General features: G+C 38.5%; 1 long non-coding RNA gene across 1 annotated transcript; it reads right to left on the bottom strand.

Moving 5' to 3' along the window:
* Positions 1–366: 366 nt before the first annotated feature.
* Positions 367–24214, bottom strand: LOC141348704 (uncharacterized). Its single transcript, XR_012357543.1, has 3 exons — positions 23980–24214; positions 18590–18648; positions 367–457 (listed from the first exon to the last, which is right to left on the bottom strand). It is a non-coding gene; the product is annotated as an uncharacterized lncRNA (long non-coding RNA).
* Between the last annotated feature and the right edge of the window lie 336 nt (positions 24215–24550).

Genomic DNA, 24550 nt, shown 5'->3' with positions numbered 1-24550 from the left:
CAATTATGAGTTATGGGGTCCTATATGGTCAGGTGGAAATAACAAATACTTGCTGCAAATCAAACAAGCCTTAGTTTGTCTAAGAGAATATTTAACTAACCAGTGCTGTGTTGCTGGCATTTGTTTAGAGACCACAGGTTGAAGCCTTGAATGTTAATTACTTGAACTAAATGAAAATGTATTTAGGCTTTGTTTACAGCCTTGCTTCACTCAATATCTTGTTCAAACTTATTTAAAAATGCAATAATTCTTGTATATGTCTTGATTATATTGTATTTTCTAAACATAGTCTCTTAAATCTATAAAGACGTGTGTCAATAAATCCTTTTTAGCTGATGTTGCAGAGCAAATGTATTGAATTCTCATACCTGTTAGTGAAGACTTTGCTATAATTAAACACTTGAATCTCCAGCATCTCGTCGCCGTCCACTTGACTCCCAATTGGCCAACGGAACGCCTGGAAAACAAACCAAACAAAGACAAAAATCAATCTGTTCAATCTGTTTAAACAGACTGTAGACCTTTCCATGCTAATTATGCACACTATATTGGGATAATAAAAATCCAAAAGAGCTCTAACACCACAAACGCACTATTAGACTGTAATTTCTTCTTATATCAAACCAAAACAACCCAATTATCTGAATCATTATTGGCATTCCAATAAAACCCTAATCTGAATTAAAAAAGAAGTGTTCTGCAGGAAATCATTAACGACGCACCAGGAAATAAACTGCTGAATGTTATCAATACTGTGTCATGCTTGTTCACGCCTCAGTGGACAATATAAATAAGGTAATTGTGAGATAAAGTTTAAAATAACTAATAGTCATATTGTGATATAAAGCTGCAATTGTGAATTTTTTTTTACTCTGAGGTAGAAACTGCCAGATCATTTTCACAATAAACATAGTGAATTAAAATGGTGCTTTATTATTATTAATGTACCCGTTTTTCGTCTATGATGACCAAATTTCAATCTAAATACACTAGTCACTTGACATTCACTTGCTATTAACTTCCAGAACTTTATTATGAATTTCAATGTGAATATTATATAGCATACTGAAGGATGACCCACTTGCATACCCTTTTAAACTAATTGTTGCAATCTATGACACCGCGGGAGTCTTTTCTGGCGCTCGGGCTCTTAACAGTGGGATGATGCATTAGCTTTCTCCTGATCCCAGAACATGGACTCCCATCTGGCACACTCATCTATACAGACAAACGGGCCGCCCTGAGGGCTGCTGAGGCGTTCTGTTTCACCGCGATTATAGAGAACAGCGGTACTCCACTGCCAGGCTGTGGGACCATAATGTTTCTTGCCAAATAAATCAGTGCAGTGCTGAGACTGGCCAGGATGCTCTGACTAGGGGAATGAGATTTGTTGTTTGTGTGGATAAAAAGTCACTGAGGCCAAGTGCAGGTAAATGTGGTTGTCACTTCTGTTTAATCCTGTTTTGAACACAAAGTTTGGTTATTTACAGGAGTGACAGCTGCATTCGACAGGCAAATTAAGTTTTGAAAAGTTTGAAAAGAAGTGATAAGACATGTCTACAGAACTGAACTCAACACATAATTGTTAATGGCACTATTAAAAGCATATCAGAGATGTTTGTTTTTCTTCTTTTTCTAGTATGGTGTAAACTAATCACACCGAAAAAAGTACATGTCCACAGTACGTGACTCCATCACACATTTATGTCACACGTGTAATGAACAAAAACAAAAGACATTTTCAAAGGTTATTTATCTATGGAAGAAATTGTGTGATATAAACTCACAATTGTGAGTTATTAAGTCAGAATTGTGAGATATAAAGTCAGAATTGCAGAATAGAAACTTGCATTTGCGAGAAATAAAAGTCAGAATTACATTTTCATTTCACACTTCTGACTTTATTTTACACATCTTGCAATTTTTTTTTTTCAGAATTGTGAGATATAAACTTGCAACTGCAAATTAAAAAAAGTGCAGTTCTGAGGGGAAAAAAATATAATTTCTCTGAATTGCAAGTTTATATCTCACAATTCTGACTTAACTCGCAGTTGAACGTTATAAAGTCAGAATTGTGAGAAAAAAGTCAACTGGAAGATACAAACTCACAATTCTGAGAAGTCAGAATTATGAAATATAGACTCGCAATTCTAAGAAAAAAGTCACAATTGCAAGATACAAACTCGCAGTTCTGAGAAAGTCAAATTTGTTAGATATAAACTCGCAATTCTGAAGTTTTTCTCGCAATTGTGTATTTATATCTCGTAATTCTAGATTTATAACTCACAGTTAAGTGTTATAAAGTCAAAATTGTGAGATATAAACTCATAAAGTTATTTGGAAAACTCACAACTGTAAATAATAAAGTCACAATTCTAAGAAAAAAAGAATTTTCAAGATAAAAAGTCAGAATTCGGAATATAAACTCGCATTTGCGAGAAATAAAGTCTGAATTGCAAGAAACTTTTTATCTCAAATTTTTTCTCAGAAAACATCATATAAAGACAGAATTGTGGGATATAAACTCTCAATTCTGAGAAACAAAGTCAAAATTGCGTGAAATAAACACAATCGTGAGTTATTAAGTCAGAATTGTGAGATATAAAGTCTGAATTGCAGAATATAAACTCACATTTGCGAGAAATAAAAGTCATTATTGAGAAATATAAACTTTTTATTTCACACTTTTGACTTTATTTCATGCAATTGCGAGTTTATATCTTGCAATTCTGACTTTTTTTCTCAGAATTGTGATGTATAAACTTGCAACTTCAAATTTAAAAGTGCAGTTCTGAGAGGAAAAAATATATTTTTCTCTGAAATGCAAGTTGATATCTCCCAATTCTGACTTAACTCGCAATTTAATGTTATAAAGTCAGAATTGTGAGATATAAACTCGCAATTCTGAGAAAAAAGTCAATTGGAAAATACAAACTCACAATTCTGGGAGATAAAGTCAGAATTGGGAGATATAGACTCACAATTCTAAGAAAAAAAAGTCACAATTGCAAGATACAAACTCGCAGTTCTGAGAAAGTCAGAATTGTTAGATATAAACTCACAATTCTGAAGTTTTGTTTAAAACTTACAATTCTGAGAAAAAAAGTAAAATTTGTAACATACAAACTCGCAATTCTGAGAAATTAAAGTCAGACTTCTTTAATCGCAATTGTGAGTTTATATCTCGCAATTATGACTCAATAACTCGCAATTGCGAGTTTATATTTCACAATTCTGAGAAAAAAAGAATTGCGAGATATAAAGTCAGAGTTTATATATTGCAATTCAGATTTTTTTTTCATTGTAATTGCTAATTATAAAGTGCAGTTCTGAGGGGAAAAAACTATATTTTTTCTGAATTGCAAGTTTATATCTCACAATTCTGACTTAATAACTCACTGTTGAATGGTATTAAGTCAGAATTGTAAGATAAATCACAATTCTGAGAAAAAAAGTCACAATTGCAAGATACACTCATAATTCTGAGAAATTAAAGTCAGAATTGTGAGATATAAACTCGCAATTCTGACATTTTTTCTCACAGTTGCGACTTTATATCTCGCAATTCTGAGGAAAAGGCAATTGGAAGATTAGACTCGCAACTGTAAAAAATAAAGTCACAAATGTGAAATATAAATGTAATTCTGAGAAAAAAGTCAAAATTGCAAGATACAAACTCGCAGTTGTGAGAAATTAAAGTCAGAATTGTGAGATCTTTCTCGCAATTGTGAGTTTGTATCTCGCAATTATGACTTTATAACTCACAATTGCAGATTTCTATCATACAATTCAGAGAAAAAAAGTCAGAATTGTGAGATAAAAAGTCGCAATTACCTTTTTTATTTGTTTGTCATGTTTTTAGTAAAAAAAAGTAGCTTAAAACTATACAATTAACTGGATTCTACAACTTTCACTAAGGAGCAAAAGCAGACTTTAAACTTAAAAGAAATGAAGATTCGGCATTTATCATGATAATTACCAATATTGACTGATATGAAAAATTAAATCGTCATGATTATTTGGTCCAACCCTGTAATACACTAAGGAAACAGCACGGTCGCAAATCAAAACCACTTTGCTGTTTCTGCGCATCTGTCACAGTCTGGCTGAATGGAGGAGTGGGGATGAAGCAGGTGAACTGGACTAAATGAATATAAACAGTTTTATTAATCAAAACACTGAAACTAATACAAACAAAAACCTGGAGCAAGTAATGATCACATGTAACAATACATCAACGGACACTGGGGAGTGAGCAGACACAGACTTTATACACAGAAACATGGGCGTGGTCACAAACAAGATAACAAGATGACGAGGGGGAAATACAAATATGGGCAAGACTAGACCAAATGAGACAGAACTAAAGGGGGAGACAAGGACTAAACCATTAGAACTAGAAACATGGGGGGAAAACACTTGGAAAACATGACAGAACAGGACAAAACACAGACATGATCCTGACATTACCCCCCCTCCCCCGAAGGCGCGTCTCACGCCTAATAACATCCAAAGGGGAGGGAGGGTGGGCGCCCTGGAGACCACTAGTTAGGGACACAGGGGACACAGGATACAGAGGTGGTCTCCAGGGTGGATCAGGGAGCTCAGGTGGCCATGGCCAGATAAACAGTCCAGGAGGCCATGGTGGATCTGGGAGCTCAGGGGGCCATGGCCGGGTAACCAGTCCAGGAGGCCATGGTGGGTCTGGGAGCTCAGGGGGCCATGGCCGGGTAAACAGTCCAGGTGGCCATGGCAGATTTGGGGGCTCAGGAAGCCATGGCCGAGTAAACAGTCCAGGTGGCCATGGCGGATCTGGGGGCTCAGGAAGCCATGGCCGAGTAAACAGTCCAGGTGGCCATGGCGGATCTGGGGGCTCAGGAAGCCATGGCCGAGTAAACAGTCCAGGTGGCCATGGCGGATCTGGGGGCTCAGGAAGCCATGGCCGAGTATACCGTCCAGGAGGCCATGGCCGAGTAAACAGTCCAGGTGGCCATGGCTGATCGGGGGAGTAGCCCCCCCCCAAAAAAAATTTTTTTCTTGTGGGAACCTAGGGTATAGTCCACCCAGGAGAGCACAGAAGGGCACGCAGGAGAGAGCGGACTCTGGAAGAGCAGGCTCTGGGCAAGCGGTCACTGGAGGGCGCTCTGGCGGCGCAGTCACTGGAGGGCGCTCTGGCGGCGCAGTCACTGGAGGGCTGGGCGGATCCAGCGGAGACTCTGGAAGGCTGGGCAGAACCAGCGAAGACTTTGGGAGACTGGGCGGATCCAGCGGAGACTCTGGAAGCCCGGGGCGGAACCAGCGGAGACTCTGGAAGGCTGGGCGGAATCAGCGGAGACTCTGGAAGGCTGGGCGGAACCACCGAAGACTTTGGGAGACTGGGTGGATCCAGCGGAGACTCTGGAAGGCTGGGCGGAACCAGCGGAGACTCTGGAAGGCTGGGCGGAACCAGCGGAGACTCTGGAAGGCTGGGCGGAACCAGCGGAGACTCTGGAAGGCTGGGCGGAACCAGCGGAGACTCTGGAAGGCTGGGCGGAACCAGCGGAGGCTTTGACTTGGCGGTAGCCATCTTGGGTGCAGACTCAGGCTTGGTGGCCATCTTGGCCAGGGACTCAGGTTTGGTGGCCATCTTGGCCGGGGACTCAGCAACGGCGGCCATCTTGGCCAGGGACTCCGGAACGGCGGCCATCTTGGCCGGGAACTCAGCAACGGCGGCCATCTTGGCCAGGGACTCAGGCTTGGCAGCCATCTTGGCCTGGAATTCAGGAACGGCGGCCATCTTGACCAGGAACTCAGGCTTGGCGGCCATCTTGGCCGGGAACTCAGGAACGGCGGCCATCTTGGCCGGGAACTCAGGAACGGCAGCCATCTTGGCCAGGGATTCAGGCTTGGTGGCCATCTTGGCCGAGGATTCAGGAACGGAGGCCGTCTTGCGTGCAGACTCTGGTGTGGTAGGTATCTTGAGAGCAAATAATAACATGGCGGCCAACTTGCCTGCAGACTCAGGCGTAGCAGCCATCTTGCCTGCAGACTCAGGCGTAGCAGCCATCTTGCTGGCAAACTCAGGCGTTGCAGCCATCTTGCTGGCAGACTCAGGCGTTGCAGCCATCTTGATGGCAGACTCAGGCGTTGCAGCCATCTTGCTGGCTGGCGTGGCGGCCATTTTGTGAACTGACGCTGGCTTATCGGCTGACGGGCTTGAGCACGGAGAGGAAGCCGGCGGGCTCGAGCGCTGGGCGGTGGCCGGCAGACTAGAGCCGGCCGCATCGGGCTGAGGACAGCAGCGGAGCTTTGGAGGATGACTGGGGATAGGAGACTGGGCTGGCGGTCCGATCCGTTGGGACGGTATGTGGAGGTTCTCGGCTTATGGCAGGCTGGCGCGATGTGCTGTGTCTGTGAGGGGACTGGAAGATGAGACCGACCAGAATTTGGAAATTCTTCGACTTCAAAATCAGATCCATTCAAATAGAGAATCAGGTTTATTAGCTCGATCAAGGGGAAATTACAAGAGGGAAGATCGCAGCGAATGGTCTCATCATCCAGCCCCAAAACAAACACAGCACCAAGAGCAGCCTCGTGCCAGCCTACCTGATGGGAGAGCTCGATGAAGTCCTCCACATATCGCTCCAACTCACGGCCACCTTGCCGCAGTCTCTCAAAGCTGCCTCAGCCCGACTCATCTTCTGTTTTGGTCCGTCGATCTGTCACAGTCTGGCTGAATGGAGGAGTGGAGATGAAGCAGGTGAACCGGAATAAATGAATATAAAAAGTTTTATTAAACAAAACACTGAAACTAATACAAACAAACAAAAACCGGGAGCAAGTAATGATCACATGTAACAATACATCGACGGACACTGGGGAGTGAGCAGACACAGACTTTATACACAGAAACATGGACGTGGTCACAAACAAGATAACAAGATGACGAGGGGGAAATACAAATATGGGCAAGACTAGACCAAATGAGACAGAACTAAAGGGGGAGACAAGGACTAAACCATTAGAACTACAAACATGGGGGGAAAAACACTTGGAAAACATGACAGAACAGGACAAAACACAGACATGATCCTGACAGCATCTTTTAGAAATCAGAGCTTTTATAAGTTAGTTATTTTTTTAAATTAAAATATGTGTAATAATGAACTTCTGGTTCATTTTCATATTTTGACGGAATACAGATAAAAAAACATTTGAGATTGCTACAGCTACAGATTGCTAGAGCTACAGCTCCCCTGCACACCCTGAGTGAAAACAGTAATATTGCAAAATAGTCTTAAAAAAAAAGTTTTCTAGTTTAAAATATATTAAAATGCAATTTATTGCTTTGATGAAAAGCTGAATTTTTTAGCAGCTGTTATTTCAGTCTTCAGTGTATCATGATCCTTCAGAAATTTTATATTTTGATGTGCTGCTCAAGAAACATTCAATTTTTATTTTTACAGTTGTGTTGCTTAATATTTTTGTGCAAAATTAATTTTTCCGGATTTTTGATAGAAAGTTTAAAAGAAGCTTTTGTAACATTACAAATGTGACTCTAGACCACAAAACCAATCTTAAGTAGCATGGGTATATTTGTAGCAATAGCCAAAAATGCATTGTATAGGTCGAAATAATTTTTCTTTTATGCCAAAAATCTTTAGGATATAAAGTAAAGATCTTTTGTAAATTTCTTACTGTAAATATATCAAAACTTAATTGTTGATTAGTAATATGCATTGCTAAGAACTTCATTTGGACAACTTCAAATGTGATTTTTTCAATATTTAGATTTTTTTGCACCCTCATATTCCTGATTTTCAAATTGCTATATCTCAGCCAAATATCATCCTAAAAAAACATACACACACATCAATGAAAAGCTTATTTGTAACTAATATTAATTTCATATTACCTTATACTTCCACTAGAAAATAATTCAACAGTAAAATTTACATGCTAACATTTCAGTATGGTTTCTCAAAACTTTAAACAGTGAAACAGAGAAACTAGAGAAAAACAAGTCTGCGGTAGATCCAATTTCCATCTCTTTTTAAAAAGCAAACAGACATTAACCCTGTAACAAAGAGCAAGTGGAACAAATATGAAAGTAAATACAACATAATAAGGTCACTAGTTTCATCAGTATGCAGAAATGATTAGATGAACCCATGCAGATGGGGAATAGTTATATCTAAAATTGAACTCCTGTCTAGACGGTGTCTTGACAGTGGATGAATTTGCACTAGGTTGACATTTTAACCTCAGAAATATTGTGTAAAAAGCAGACTTACGTCTAACTGTGCATAAAGACACACATACAGTATATTTTAACAGCTTGTAAATGCTGCAGCTATGCAAATGAGGCCTATACAAGGAAATAACTCATTTAAGAATCTAAGCAAAATTTAATGAAAAAAGAAAAACTTTTTGTTGAGTACGGTTGTTATCACTGGGATGCTGTTAATAACCACACACACAACAACACACACACTAAAGCAAACTTCTGTCAACAGGACACCCACAGTCTTTAATTCCAAACACATTAGGATCATTTTTCTATTTGAACGTTATGGGCTCTCATCACAGTATGAGCAGTTAATGCGATGAGAGACACGACTGGCACTAGAGAGGGAGAGATGGGTACCAGACGCAAACATCTGAACATTTTATAACACTAAAGGGAAAAACCTGGAACACGGGAGGGTCTCAAAAGGAGTCATATGGCATGTGGAAACTGTGAAGTCATGTCGAACATGAAAGGCTGAAGGGAGAATGTGTGCGAGATTTACTAGAAGTCTCAAACCGCCTCCATTTACACTCGAGCAGCTGCACAGACTGCAGCACAGGTCTATATGCTAAATCTACAGAGAGGAGCCGCTGATAGAGTACTGCAGGAATTGTGCGCTTTGCTTAGCTTCACCGTCTGAGCCAAATACCCACGGGGCAAAGTCCAGCCAAGCACAATGAGGATTTTCCCCTCAAATCCCCCAGCTCTAGTGCAGCATCTATATTCACTCCCACAGACGGTGTAAAATATGAGGAGGAATAAACAATAGGAGATGGAGTTGCTCATTAGAGAGAAAAGAATAACTGGCAGGGAGGGTTTATTTTAAACTCACTCATCTCTACAATCCCCCGTGTATGTTTGGCCTTTAGTACATTTATTAGAAAGCTTGAGGTGAGAGGCTTGGAGAGTATAGGCAAGAATTAAGGATGTGAAGAGTTGAGATAAGGGTCATCTCTTTCACCTGCTTTATTCTCCCTGTGGATCTAAAAAAAAATCTGAAAGCTATTAGAAAATACTCTCATGACTACATGATGCATAAAGTCATATGCTTCAAACAAATCCCAACCCTTACCACACAAGAGAATCAAAAGCTTCTACTTCAAATTGTATGATGGGATATTATAGCTTATCACAATTATAAATTAATAGAGATGCAAAGTACTTTATAGGTTAATCTTAGAGACAAGTTTAATTTATCAGTATAATTGGATATTGGATCTCTCATTTCCTGTATTTTTAGACATAATCCTCAGCAAAATACTCTACGTTATAATGTTGTGATACCCATTTAAAATGTTTAATTTTATCATTTTTTATTTACTGAAAATAACTATTGACATATTGGTATCAGCCAGAATTCGCAATACATGGTGCATCCCTATTAATGAACAACCGAAATCTTGTGTGAAAATGTAAACAGCTGTGCATAATTCAGTTTGTCACCAATATTTACAAATAGTATTATTATAAGGAACCTGTGGCAAGTTACAACATTTTTTTTACAATAATTAATTGTACTCTTACAAATGCTGCTCGTTATGAAGAGAACAGATTGGAAGGAATTACAGTGACTGTGCCCATAGATGCAAATCAACTGAAGGATACTTCTGAATTATCTTTGTGGATGATAAGGCTACTAAATAAGCTCAGAGATATTTTTGTAACAGCATTTGTAAGAAGGCTGCATTCATCAACATAAAGATGTACCGCTAGCTCACAGTTCTCCACCATGACTAATTAACCCCAGAAATAAAAATTAATTGGACAAAAATAGCATGACACATTCTCTCACATAATGTTCTAAGCATAAGCTTCACCACATTTTGTTAGATGCAGAAAATGTGGTAAGAAACAGAAAAAGGTAAGAAAAATAAACTCTACATTCAATATGTATCTTCCAAAATGTCTTAACTTGCTTGTAAATGTATGTTGTTTTAGGAATGTTTAAATGTTGTTTATGGAAAACGATGATTAAGAAAATGACTGCAATGTGTCTCAATTAACGAGACTCAAGCACAAAGACTGGTCTCATGACGAAAACATACCTGTGTTTGTTTTTTCCCCCGGAACAGATGAACTTATATATGATACATTTTATGTGACGTTGGTTTTGTACATGTCACCACAGTTCTGACTTGAAATGTCCGCTGAGTGGCGCTAAAACTCTAATGTTTGTGATGCTTTAAAGGTGCCATAGAATGGAAAACTGTATTTACCTTGGCATAGTTGAATAATAACAGTTCTGTACATGGACATGACATACCGTGAGTCTCAAACACCATCGTTTCTTCCTTCTTATATAAATCTGGTGTTTGTAAAAGACCACTGAAAAATAGGCTAGTCCTAACATAACAGCAACTATTACGTAAGAGTCACGATCATTAAAGGATAACTATTGCAAAAATGCAACCTGGGCTGTTTTTTTTTTTTTTTTTTACTGTAAACAAGACAAACTTATATCTAAAAGCGTAATTACGACAAACGAGCCGTTTTTGAGATTGACCGTGATTTCGTTTTGTGGTCAATGGCCGGTGAATGGGAGTACTAGGGGCATAAATTTGAGCGCATCAAAATCGATATTTTTACAACACTAAGAAGGCTCGACACACCATGAAACTTTGCTTGAAGTATCGACTGGGTCTCTACACATGAACTCAAGCATTGAGAACATTGTTTGTGTACATTGTTTTTGAACAACTCACTTTCACTGTTTGAGTTTTCCTCACGACTGAAGAAAGAAAGACATGAATATCTTGGATTACAAGGGTGTGAGTATACATTATCTATAAATTTTTGTTCTGAAAGTGAACTACTCCTTTAAACAATATATAAAAGTAGGCCAGAGGAGACAAATGAAGTTACAGAATCAAGTCTGAAGTAGTTGCATATGAGCGTTGAATATAAATGATCACATTGCAAATACCAAGACTCCTTATGAGCTTTGAATAATCACCACAATAATCAAAAATACACAGATTACTTAACTTGAAAACATGCACCCTTGTTTCATCACCAACCTCGGTTTTATTTTACCTCCTTTCATTTAATTTCTCTCATCAATGGCTCTCCTCCTTGTCTTACATAAGCTGTGAATAGATGAGCTCTCTGCTCCAGTGATGGTGAAGACGTGAGGTGATTTGAGTTTGCAATTCAGCTCTAAGAAACTAAGAGCCGCCTCACTATTTAAATGCATGGAGAGTGAATTATTCAATGGCAAAGGATCGCACGCTTTGACATGCTACATCTTCCTCCCCCTCACTTCTTCTATCTTTTTGTCTGTGATTCAGATAATGGAAAAATGCATGAACACTCAACTATTTCAGCGAAATCAATACCTCACTATTAGGTACAAAATGTGCACTGGTCCTGACATCAAACCGCATCCCTAATCAGCCTGCTCAGTCAAGCCCCCTGGTGTTTTTCTTTCTCGCTCTCGCTCGCCCTTCCACTTTTCCTTCTTCTCCTCTCCTACATGTTTATCTGTCTCTTTCTCACATTCTATACATCTCTTATTTTTCTTATTTCTTGCAATTTGAGTTATTTGATCTCGATTTATCAGCTCTTATGTTCATATTTATCTTCCAACCTCCGTAATGTTTCATACTGTCACATGAAGTCGCTTCCTGAGATTAATACAGCAAATTAAAGCACTTCTTATTTTAAAATCCCAGTGTGCGGCCAACTCTCATGAACATTTCAGCTAATTAAGCTTATTAAAAACAGATTGTTTTGATTTACCACAGTAATCTGGAATGATTTAATGTGGTCATTACTTCTGCACTCTTCCCTTTCTACACCATATGGCCTCACAGTGTGTGATTTCTCCTGCAGCACCTCGAACATCTCACCCTCTGCAGACTTCTCTAGGTGACCCCACTCACTTCTGAGTCAGAGCAAGCTCATATCTTCCCTTTTTCTTTGCCACTGAATCTCTCAAGCATCATAAAAAATAGAGACATGCATTTACATGCCTGTATGTTGTTTTACAAATTCTAAAGACAGGGGGCAGTAATGTTAGACGTTTTCAAAAGCCAGTAGCACAGTAGTATGCAAGTTGCAGATTCTGTACTGTATGAAGGTAGTTACAGTGCCTTGCGAAAGTATTCATACCCTTTCATTTTTCTTCATTGCTGCCTTATGTTAAACTGTTTTAAATTACTTTTTTTCCACATTGATCTACACTCTATGCACCATAATGGCAACACAAAAACAGAATTGTCACAACTTCATAAATTTATTTAAAATAAAACTTAAATAAACACATTGCTTAAGTTTTAAGCACCTTTACAGCTTCAAGTCTTTTTGGGTATAATGCAACAAGATTTGCACATCAACATTTGGCAGTTATCTTCCATTCTTCACCTCACCTCTTCACCTCTGAAGCTCTGTCAGCTTGGATGGGGTCTGGCAGACATTTTCAGTTTTCTCCAGAAATGTTTGACTGGGTTCAAGCCTAGGCTCTGGGTGGGCCACTCAAGGACATTCACAGAGCTGTCTATAAGCCACTCTTGCTGTGTGCTTAGGTTCAGTTATCCTGTTGGAAGGTGAACCTTCTGGGTTTTCATTAAGGCTCTCTCAATATTTTGGTGCATTAAGCTTTTCTTCTACTCTGAAGAGTCCCTCAGTCCCTGCCACTGAAAAACAGTCCCACAGTATGAGGCTGCTACCAGCACACTTAAATTTTGGGATTGCGCTCTGCAGGCGATGAGCAGTGCCTGGTTTTTCTTCAAACATGACGCTTAAAATTGAGGTTCAACAGACCAGAGAATCTTGTTTCTCACAGTCTGAGGGTACTTTAGGCACTTTTTGCAAATTCCAAGTGGTTTTCCATGTGTCTTCACTGAGAAGAGGATTGAGTCTTGCCACACCACCATGAAGCCCAGATCGGTGAAATGTTGCAGTGATGTTTGTCCTTCTGTAAGTTTCTCCCATCTGCATATATCATCATGGAGCTGGTCATAAGGTTCTTGGTCAGCACTTTAGCCAAGGTCCTTCTCCATCAACTGCTCAGTTTGGGCAGGAGGCCAACTCTAGGAAGATACCTGGTTGTCTAAAACTTCTTCCATTAAGGGTAACAGAGACTACATGCTTCTGTAAACTTTCAATGCATCAGATTTTTTTTTTTTTTTTTTCGGAACTCTTCCCCGGATGTGTGGCTTGATGCAATCTGCAAAAAGGCAGTTTTTTTTTGCTCTGATATGCATTTTCAGCTGTTAGACCTATTAAGATGTGTGTGCCTTTCCAAATCATACCCATTCAATTGAATTTGCCACAGATTAACTTCACTCAAAGTGTATTAACATCTACAAGCAATATGAATGCTCCCGAGCTAAATTTCAACTGTTTCAAGGGTATGAATACTTATGCAATGGAATCATTTACATTTTTTTTTATTTTAATAAATGTGCAAAGATGTTAAAAACCAGTTTTTTTGCTTTGCCATTATGGTGTATGGAGTGTAGACTGATGTGGGAAAAAAGCAATTTAAAACAGTTCAACTTAAGGCAGCAACACAAAAAAATGAAGGGGTATGAATATTTTCGCAAAGCACTGTGCATGCAAAATGCTAGCCTGTTGTTGTACTGGGACACAAAATTGTTCAGATTGAAAAACAATGCTAAATGCAGATAAATTATTAAAATGCAACTAACCACAAATGTCCATAGGTAGTATAGAAAAATAATAAGCTCATTAACATTTAAAAATAAAGAAGAAAAGCAAACCCATTTGACAATTACTGCTTTGCATACATCTCATCTCCTGCTCGATGAATTCAGTTCACAGGTGCACTTTAAAACAACAAATTAATTTGTCACCTTTTCATTAGTGATCTGAACTGAAGGATTACCGTTTCTGTGTACAACATTTGTTCACACTCAAAATTAAAAACACAGCATCTAATGTGAAATGTCAACATTTCACATTTCAGAGAAATGTCAGCGAGAAGCTTGTGGTTGAAAACTAAAACAGAAAGAATAATTACACTAACAAAAGAGAAAGACTGGTGCAATTTGGTGCTTCATTGGGCCATTTAGGAGAATGCTCATATTAGATGAGATCTGCTGGTCATGATGAGACAATTCCCCATCAGCATAATGAGAAAGCAAGTCTTACTTCCTCACTGAGACACTGATGCAGTGTGAAAGGCATAGCTGAAGTTTTGTGATGGACATGGACTAGTGGAGGCTAGCTTTTTATGTTTCAGCTATAACAAGAACCAGCAGAAAGTGTTTGATTTAACAGTTAAATGCATGAGGAAGTAATAGGGCAGGGGGAAATTCTGTGCATGTAAACATCCTTAAATGCATATGTATGCATTAATACAAACAGCAGCAGTAGTGCAATAACAGCATCTTCATCTCTTGCAAACACAAGAGGATTTGGGGACAAGCATTTTTAAACACACTTTTATTGCTTTTGGTTATGTGATGTATTCTTTTGCAACTATGGCATCAAGTATTCACTTATTAGCCTTCATAGAAAATGCATTTCACTAGGTGCATATTTTAGTCTTGGTACCCCCACAACCCCATCAGTGTGGCTCAAGCACTCTTTCTTCAAAACAAAACCAGAAATATGTTCCTGCACTGATATTAAAGAAGTTTTTAAAGAAGAAACTAATAAAAAATAACGGACCCTGTGAAAGAAAAACAGCTCACCACACAGCTCTAAACTTGTTTCTCTTCTACAAGAGCCAATCCTACAGAAACTTTCTCTGAAAGATCTAACAGCAAATGTATTTATAAATAAAATCCAGATGGCAAGTTTATACCATCTACCAATAAGTCAAATCTGTTCCATGTTTGGTGGAATATAAATAGCTTATGGACAAACATGAAATATCTACCACAAGTGAATACATTGGCACTTCTACAAATTTGAATGCTAAGTTATGATTTATAGGTTAAAAGACTTAGGAGTCTACCAAAGTGAAGTCAACAACTTTCCAAGCACGTCTTGAAAGCTGTTTAAGAACTACCTGGGGTTTGTGTTTCCCTGGTTGAGACGAACTGTTTTAGACATTACAAGATTGCAAAGAAATTGCCTGCCACAGAGGATTCAGCAAAGTCTTTCTCCATCAATCACTCTCTTTTTCTTTTATATTTCCCATTAAAATGCTAAAATACAAGCAATAGATTCTGTACACATCTAAACAGGATATTCTACCCACTGAAGTTTCATTCACCTTAACCAGCGCGAGCGCCAAACGTTCACATCAGCAGCTGTTAACAACAGACTTTCTTGCTGGACTCCTGCAGATAAAATCAATGTTTTAAAGACAGACACTCCTGCAGAGCTGATGTAAAGGAGGGCAATTTTGCACATAGCTGCAGCAAGCATCTGCTTTGAACCTTGTCTGTCCATCACAGTCAACATCAGGTTGCAGGCCTTAAGGAGTTTGCAACAGTGCTGCAATAATAAGCCATAACAACACACAGCATCGAGAAGTGTTTAGATGTTATTTATACTAAATAAAAAAGAAAAACCACAGATTGTGTGGAGAAAACACCATTATTTTACTACAAGAGCAGGACGTATCTGGTTAAATTATGTACAAATTATGTATGTTTTGTCTTTGTCAGCGTCTGTGAGCTTGTTGAAGATAAAATAATAATTGCTCATGCATAAACAATATCTGGGTCCATTCTGATTCAAATGAATAGTCTATTTGAGAGTGTACAATGAGTACAGCTGGCAAGAGCCCTGAAAGGTGTACTCAGCTGCACATTGCAGGATTAAAAAACCAGGCTGCTGTGTTTGGTTGTACTGAGATAGTAAGACTGGGAGAAAACAAGTGGTGGGATACACAACAGATTGAGAGAAGCAACTGTAGTTTGGGTTGAACTACAGTTAAGGGTCAAAAGTATACATAAACCTTGCAGAATCTGCGAAATGTTAATTATTTTACCAAAATAAGAGGTATAATACAAAATGCATGTTATTTTTTATTTAGTACTGACCTGAATAAGATAATTTCACATAAAAGACGTTTACATATAGACCACAAGAGAAAACAATAGTTAAATTTATAAAAATGACCCTGTTCAAAAGTTTACATATGCTTGATACTTAAAACTGTGTTATTACCTGAATGATCCACAGCTGTTAAAAAAGTTCATTTTAGTCCCTTGTTTGTCCTGAACAGTTAAACTGCCCACTGTTCTTTAGAAAAATCCTTTAGGTCCCACAAATGCTTTGGTTTTTCAGCATTTAGGTATATTTGAACCCTTTCCAAAAAATGACTGTATGGTTTTGAGATCCATATTTTCACACTGAGGACAACTGAGGGACTTTTTTTTTATTACAGAAGGTTGCTCACTGATGCTCCAAAAGGAAACGAAATCCATTAAGAGCCGGGGGCTGAAAACGTTTTGAATTTGATTAAAAATCAGGGCAAATTTAACTTATTTTGTCTTCTGGGAAACACGCAAGTATCTTCTGTAGCTTCTGAAGGGCAGTACTAAATGAAAAAAAAGTGATATTTAGGCAAAATAAGAAAAATGTACATATTTTCATTCTGTTCAAAAGTTTACACCCCTGCATCGTTTTTTGATGTGGAGCATCAATGAGCATTTGAACCTTCTGTAATAGTTGCATATGAGTCTCTCAGTTGTCCTCAGTGTGAAAAGATAGATCTCAAAATTATACAGTCATTGTTGGAAAGGGTTCGAATACACAAAAATGCTGAAAAACCAAAAAATTTGTTGGACCTGAAGTATTTTTCTGAAGAACAGTTGGTTTTTGATTTTGGAAAATAATTAACATTTTGCAGATTCTGCAGGTGTATGTTAACTTTTGACCTCAACTGTATCCTCTTTAGCCTGTGCACGAACATGCAAAAGTAAGCAAAAAGCAGAATGTCACATTACTAGACTATGACATACTATGAAATTATGAGAATTTAGATGCAGCTTGAGAATGAACATGCAAAATCAGTGCTGAATGCAATTTATGTAGCACAAAAACCTTGTTTGTCGGTTCTATGTTGAGCAGATGCAGCAAATTAATCTGGAATCTGGCATGTAGATACCAGTATCGGCCATTTACAATGCAAGCGTGCTTGTCGTCTGCTCTTTGATCATCAATTATCTTCAAACAATGAATTAAAGCTGTCATGGTCAATGGAAAATGTACACGAACATCTCTTTTAAATAAAGTCTGTTTACTTTCTATTTACATCCTGCTTTGGGTGAATGTCAGTGTTAGGTACACTAAAACTCACGCTACTTCTGATGAATATGAAACCTGATTGTGCCAGCCTGGAAAACCTGAATGAAAACAATGCTGGTACACAAACATGCTTTTAAATAAAAGAGAAGACAGAAAGTGAAAAAGAAAGTGAGAGAGACAGCATCTCCTACAGTACTAGGAGTGTTGTCTGAACTGTCTTGTGGGGTTTGGTATGAGATCTGTGATGTAATAAAAAGTGGCGAGTGGCTTTAGTAGATTTGAAGTGTGACTGCCTAGAAATGATTAAACTATTCCCACAAAACTATGAGTGAGGGATTGAAAGGAAATGAAGAGGTTGGAGTTCAGCCAGAAAGGCCATGAAGCAAGATAAAAACTAATTATGTCACCACTTATCTTACTCTCTCTTTTATTATCTCACTGTACATACAATAGAAACACTGCCTTCCCTATTAACATAAACAAAAGACCAATCAGCAAGAATGAAAGCAGCACTTAGTTTTTAAATAGAATCAAAAGAGCATTTTTCAGCACCGAAAAAAAAAATCAACAACCCCCTCCAAGGGTGAGACAAGGCTAACACTAGTGTGGGAGTCCCCATCACGACTGACAGTAAAACATAATTGAATTTCTGCCTACTATGAGGACACATGATGGAGATATACAGGTATATTCAACAAATTATTAATGCCAATAAAAACCTCTTTATTGACACAAGATCAGAAAATATTCATGCACATGTCCTCAAGTCATATTCCTGCTATTCACCTATCAAATCTAAGCATGATGCTTTAGAGTACTTTGAGATATTTTGAAATAAAGAGTGCAGTCATCCAAAGAACTGTATTAGCCTAATATAAATTTAGCTGGTTTATCCACAGGCTTATTGCCACTTCGTAATGCTGTGTTGCTTGCCTGCGGGTCTGGGCAAATAACACTAATAGGAATCAGTGGGGCTAAATGTGATGCGTTTGGTCATGGTCGGGTGCGTTGATTCCTCATGTGATTCCTTCCCCACATCCTCTCTCGGGGAGAGAGAAATCTATGAGGTCTATGGTGTTAGTGTCACGCTTGAACATTCTTGAGTTAGCAGCCGGAGCTGGAGAGATAGCAGGGAGAAAAAAAACTGACCTGCTCAAATCGAGCCTCATCCTCGCAGTTTTCCAGCACCCGAGAGAAGAAGGAGAGACCTACATGGAGAAAAACAAGGTTACAGGTATATGTAAGAAAAACTCTGTGATTTAATAAAGACTGCTATGTCAAATACTATAAATGTTAACAGGTAAAACTGTGTGTGTGAAAAATATACACACTATCTCACAGAAGGGAGTACACCCCTCACATTTCAGCAACCATTTTAGTATATCTTCTCAAGGGACATTACTATAGAAATGAAACTTGGATATATTTTAGAATAGTCAATGTGCAGCTTGTATAGCATTATAGATTTATTGTCCCCTGAAAATTACTTAACATACAGCCATTATTGTCAAAATAGCTGGCAACAAAAGTGAGTACACCCTAAATTAACTTGTCCAAAGTGTCATATTGTGTAAGCACCATTGTTATCTGACACTGCCTTAATCATCTTGGGCATGGAATTAACCAGAGCTGCACAGGTTGTTGATGGGATCCTCTTCCACTCCTCACGGAGCTGCTGGACATTAGACACATGGTGCTTCTCCACTTTACGCTTGAGGATGCCCCACAGGTGCTTAATAGGGTTCAGGTCTGGAGACATGCCACCACATCACCTTCACCTTCAGCTTCCTCAGGAAGGCAGTTGTCATCTTGGTGGTGTGTTTGGGATCGTTATCATGTTGGAAAACAACCTAGTTTCTGGAGAGAAGGCATCATGTTCTGCTTCAGATTGTACATAATGAAATCCTTGTTTCCCTCAATGAACTGCCGCTCTCCAGTAACAGCAGCACTCATGCCACCCCAGACCATTTTGCTACCACCACCATAGTCTCAGCCTCAGACGTCACGCCCACGGAACGTTGGCTAAATGTCTGATGCATATGGTACACTTAACTGGAAACACTTCAGTCGTCATCTGATTAGTTGAATTTGATCGGATTTCCGGGAGACGCGAGTGTCGCGTTTATTTTTGGTCCGCTGGGAAACAAAGCGCAGACTGATTTACTCAGTGTTTTGCTAAATACTGCTTATGCAGACGCCATTGTTATAGACATTAGCGACGTTCGTAAACAAATTACTGACTTACTCCTTGTTATCCCTCTTCTTCGTTAACTTCCAGTGCTGGTTGTTTCAATCACTGACTTGTTGCATGCCAGTCTGTTGTTGTGGGGCATTTCCACGCCCCGAAACGTGACGCTGAACGAAACGAACTGTGACTGGTTGTTTGACATGTCGGTCAAACGGCCTTATGGGCGGCCTTTGACCAATGAAAGCTGCCATGAATTCCAGACCTTCAGCCGTCAGTCTGAAGGTCTGGCTACGCGAGACTACCACCACCATGCTTGACTGTAGGCAAGACACACTTTTCTTGGTACTCCTCACCAGGGCAGGTTGTCTTCAGCAAACTGTTTGTGGGCTTTCTTGTGAGCCAGCTTCAGATGAGTCTTCCTTCTGAGACAACGCATATGCAAACCGACTTGTTGCAGTGTGCGATGTATAGTCTGAGCACTGACAAGCTGACCTTCTACTTCTGCAACCTTTAAAGCAATGTTGCCAGCACTCATGCGTCTGTTATTTGAAGCCAGGTTCTGCACCTGATGCACAGAACGAGTGCTCAACTTCACTGATCGACCCTTGCAAGGCCTGTTCCAAATGGAACCCATCTTGGAAAACCTCTGTATGACCCTGACTACTGTAGTGTAACTCGGTTTTAGGGTGTTACTGAACCTCTAATAGCCTTGGTCACCTTTGTGGAGAGCAACAATTCTAATTCTCAAATCCTCAGAGAGTTCTTTGCCATGAGATGCCATGTTGAACATCCAGTGATCAGTATGAGAGAACTGTACTTAAAGCACCTAATTTTAAATGCTCTAATACAAGATACACAACTTTGTATAGTCCTGTCAAGCAGACAAAAACATAAACATGATGAATAGGACATGTGGCTTTGCATGGTTAAACAACATACTGCTGTTATCACTTAGGGTGTACTCACTTTAGTTGCCAGCTATTTTGACGATAATGGCTGCATGTTGAGTTGTTTTCAGAGGACAGTAAATCTATGCAAGCTGCACATTGACTACTCTAAAATATATCCAAGTTTCATTTATATTGTCCATTAAGAAGATATACTAAAATGGTTGCTGTAATGTGAGGGGTGTACCTCACTTTTATATATATTTATACAACAGTTCTTTCTGGTCCTCAAATCTGATTGGCTAATAAGAGTGTGCAATTAGAGCGATGTCAGAACTCCAACAGCCATTTCACAGCAAGTGTCATGCCGGATAGCCAAAGCCAGTATCATTTAATAAATATTACGGTTTTTGTGTCACAGAATGTAGTTTTGAGTGGTTTTTAGGCAAGAATGTACTTGTTTATAGTTCTAATATGCAGTTTGTAAATAAAGATGACATCTATTTGAAAATCTGCGAAAACGTTTTCGGACATGAGAGCTCCGGATCGTCATCAATTGTTCTGCACTCATCATCAGTCCATCTATCTCTCATAATACTCTAAATACTGTAATACAATGAGCTTTTAATACAGTAATACAATAAACTTTTAATGAAGCAACTCAACTTTCCTATGTTACTAGTTCTAAAGTGATGTTTTGGAATTAGTAAAGGAGGCTTGGGCTCAGCTGTTAAACTGTCAACTTCAGATTTGAATTTGCAGAGATAGATCCGCACAAAAGAGGGCTTTTAAAGATGCTCAGTTTTTATTTTGTACATGTATTTACACACTTGTGCCGTCAAACTGTTGTATAAATGCATATATATATATATATATATATATATATATATATATATATATATATATATATATATATATGCAGCTGAAAATATATGATTTACACTCTTCTGTATATACATAGCTCAGTTTGGATATAGGATTAAATGAAGATTAAATTAAAAGCCCACAGGTCATCACAGCCCTGACATGTTTCGCCGACCGAGAAGCACAGAGTGCTACCATTATCATAAAACTGCAACGCAGTAAAATGGTGAAGTGTGAAACTGCTTTATAGAAGAGGTAGCGTTGGTTATAGTTGGTTGGTTATTTGCATCTACTCTGACCAAGAGATCTGTCTAATACAGTTCTTGTTGTTTGCTGTCAGTGTGTGCTTGTGCAAACATGAACTGTCAATACAAATACATCTACACACCAACTCATGCACACATACACAAGCCTACACAAACACTTGAAAACAGAGATATTGCACTTGAGCAATTAATTCATGTTTTCTGGCTGAGGCACACTCATAGATATCTTTTAATGCTTAAGAAAGGTAAATACATAAATCATTATGATTTAGAGTCTCTGACACTAAAATAAACCCACAATTTAATACAATGATGATGGTTTTTATTCGATTTAATATGTGGTTTCCAGCCCTCCATTTTTATAGTGTGTTTTATATAGCAGAGAGAAATCAATGTTTTTTGTTGTCTATTGTAGTTTTATACAATCATACCACTGTCTTCTGTTATCTTAATTCTATACTGAACAGTTTCACTGGCAATTAGGCATTTTGAAATCAGTTATAAGTGCAATCTCAATTTCAAAATACAGACAACAAAGTTCTTTTAGTCACAAAAAAACAAGCAGCAGCTTATCTCCTGTTGTTCACAGGAGCTTTTTCCCCAGGTAACATTTACATCTACCCTCTGTACACAGAACTGTAGATCCCAAAATGCTGAGCTGGTGAGGAATATACTTCTTTTTAACTTTAAAGTCACAACAGTAAGACAAGCACTGATAAAAGCATGACGGGGAAGATTTTGAGAATTGCGCAGTACTGATGCCTTAATAAGGAGAGAACCGCGGGCAAAAATCACAAGGCTCACAACCTAGATTTTAAAGACACTTTTCTTTGCTAGCAATAACAAGTTGTTGTAAATTTTAAAAGCTTATGTAACATGCAAAAACTGGGCGCAGACTTAATAAAAATTGATAGGCAACCTGTAAAGCAACATAACAGTCTTGAATAGCATTTTCAATAACGTACAATCTTCACAAGGACTTTTCAAATTCCAAAGTAATTACATCTCGTAACGTCTGAATGCCAATATTTTTCTACATTCCATATTTTCAATCTTTAATGAAACATTTTTATGATGATTTTTCGCTGTTCTCAGATCCACTCGGAGGTACTCAATCTAAGTTATGCAATCCACAGAGAAACAGGACACAGCTCAGTAGAGCCCTTCCGCTCAAGACAGCCTAGATCACTGCGCACTATGGGTGCTGAAGATTAGAGGAAAACCAAAATGGGAGGGAAGGAAAGGGTGGCAGGAGTACTAATAGTCATTCCCCTCAGAGAAAGGGGGGAAATACTGTAACAAAAGGACCATGGACTAAAATGACTTCCATTATTTGAAGTGTCTCTATGAAATTACATAAAACAGAGACCATCACCTTAACCATCATTTCTCTCAAAAAATCCTTCTGTAAAAAGATTTCTATTAATACTGGAACAAGTTTATTCCTAGAACATGCATCGTTTTTTTTATTAGCAATAAAATGTTGTTTGTCCTATAGCTCATTTCTGCTCCATTTAACGGAGGCGTTTCTGTAATTTATCTTTTTATATGCTAGAAACAAATAAAACTCTCTCTATATATCTTTGTATTTGTCTCCCAACCCATCTCTCTTACACAAATACACAGGGTGCATTTATAAAAAAGAAAATAATTGTTTGAGATGAACACCAAGCAACTGTCCAAGGTGCTGAAATACTAATACAGATTAAAAAAACATGGAGAAGGAGAGAAACAGGAGAAAAAATCTTGTAATTCATATTCAGTGTCTTTAAAGCCACATTTAACTGACATGAAATCTAATGGATTTTTGATGCAAGCGTTAAAAGAGGAGGTGTAATGAGGTAAAACCAATGTGGTTCTTTTTTCTCAGTTTACGCAGTTTTAATACTTTTGTGGACCTTTACAACAGTTTTGGAAAAGAATTCCAGTATTGAGCCTATTTGATTAAAATGCAATACTGGAAATTAACAATGGATTTAACAGTACTGCAGTGGAAATAGTTATAAAAATATAAAGAAACCATGTAAGAAAGCAGTTCACGCTTGTGTATGAAGCAATAATGTTACTCTCTATCCACCAACAAGAGAGTTTTCTCTCTAAATCTCTATCTAAAGCGATATTTAAAAGCCCCCGGTGTTCTTTGATAAAGACATGCCGATTCAGAATAACTGGATTTCTACAACTTTTCATCAGAGCCTTCAGTTATACACCATTGCATGATATTAAAAATAGAATCAATCATTTTAAACCTACATATGTATAACACAACATACTTACTATACAGATGCACACATACTAAAACATTCACTGGAAATTAAAAGTATTGCTCTATACCTCTGAAAGTCACTTTAGCGATGCGGTCCCCCTTTCCACGGAGCTCCTTGACAGTCTTTAGGTACACCACTAAAGCCATTTCAACTTAAAATGAAGAAAAATCAAAAGACTAAAATAGAATCAAAATGTTTCATTACAAAGATCGCGAACCTATCTTAACCGACGCTGCATAACTTCTTATAAAATCATATCCTAATTGCTTTTGTTCGCCACATATAAACGGGAAAAAATCCTCTCATCGTACAGGCTGCATCCTCTGTGCGCAATAACATAAAAAGAGCAATTAATAATTAAAGAGCTTTCATTTTCTCTCGCTTTACTGTGCTCACACATGTACATTCGTCAGATCCGCTCCGAGACTCTTTTTCACTCTGCGATGCGCCTCGCCACTCCACACGAGCGCAATGTGATGACGGATGACGCCAGCAGGGGGCAGTCGCCCACAGTCAAAACTCTTTATGAGGGGCGGGTTCTTGAAACCAAATATTCTTCAAAAGCTTCGTACCAGATTGATTTTTATTCGAGGTAGAAGCATAGTTTGTATATATTTGATATTAGAGTAATAATGACA

This window comes from Garra rufa, chromosome 13 (assembly GCF_049309525.1).
Source record: "Garra rufa chromosome 13, GarRuf1.0, whole genome shotgun sequence".
Classification (NCBI taxonomy): domain Eukaryota; kingdom Metazoa; phylum Chordata; class Actinopteri; order Cypriniformes; family Cyprinidae; genus Garra; species Garra rufa.
This window is presented reverse-complemented; position numbering and strand designations above follow the sequence as displayed.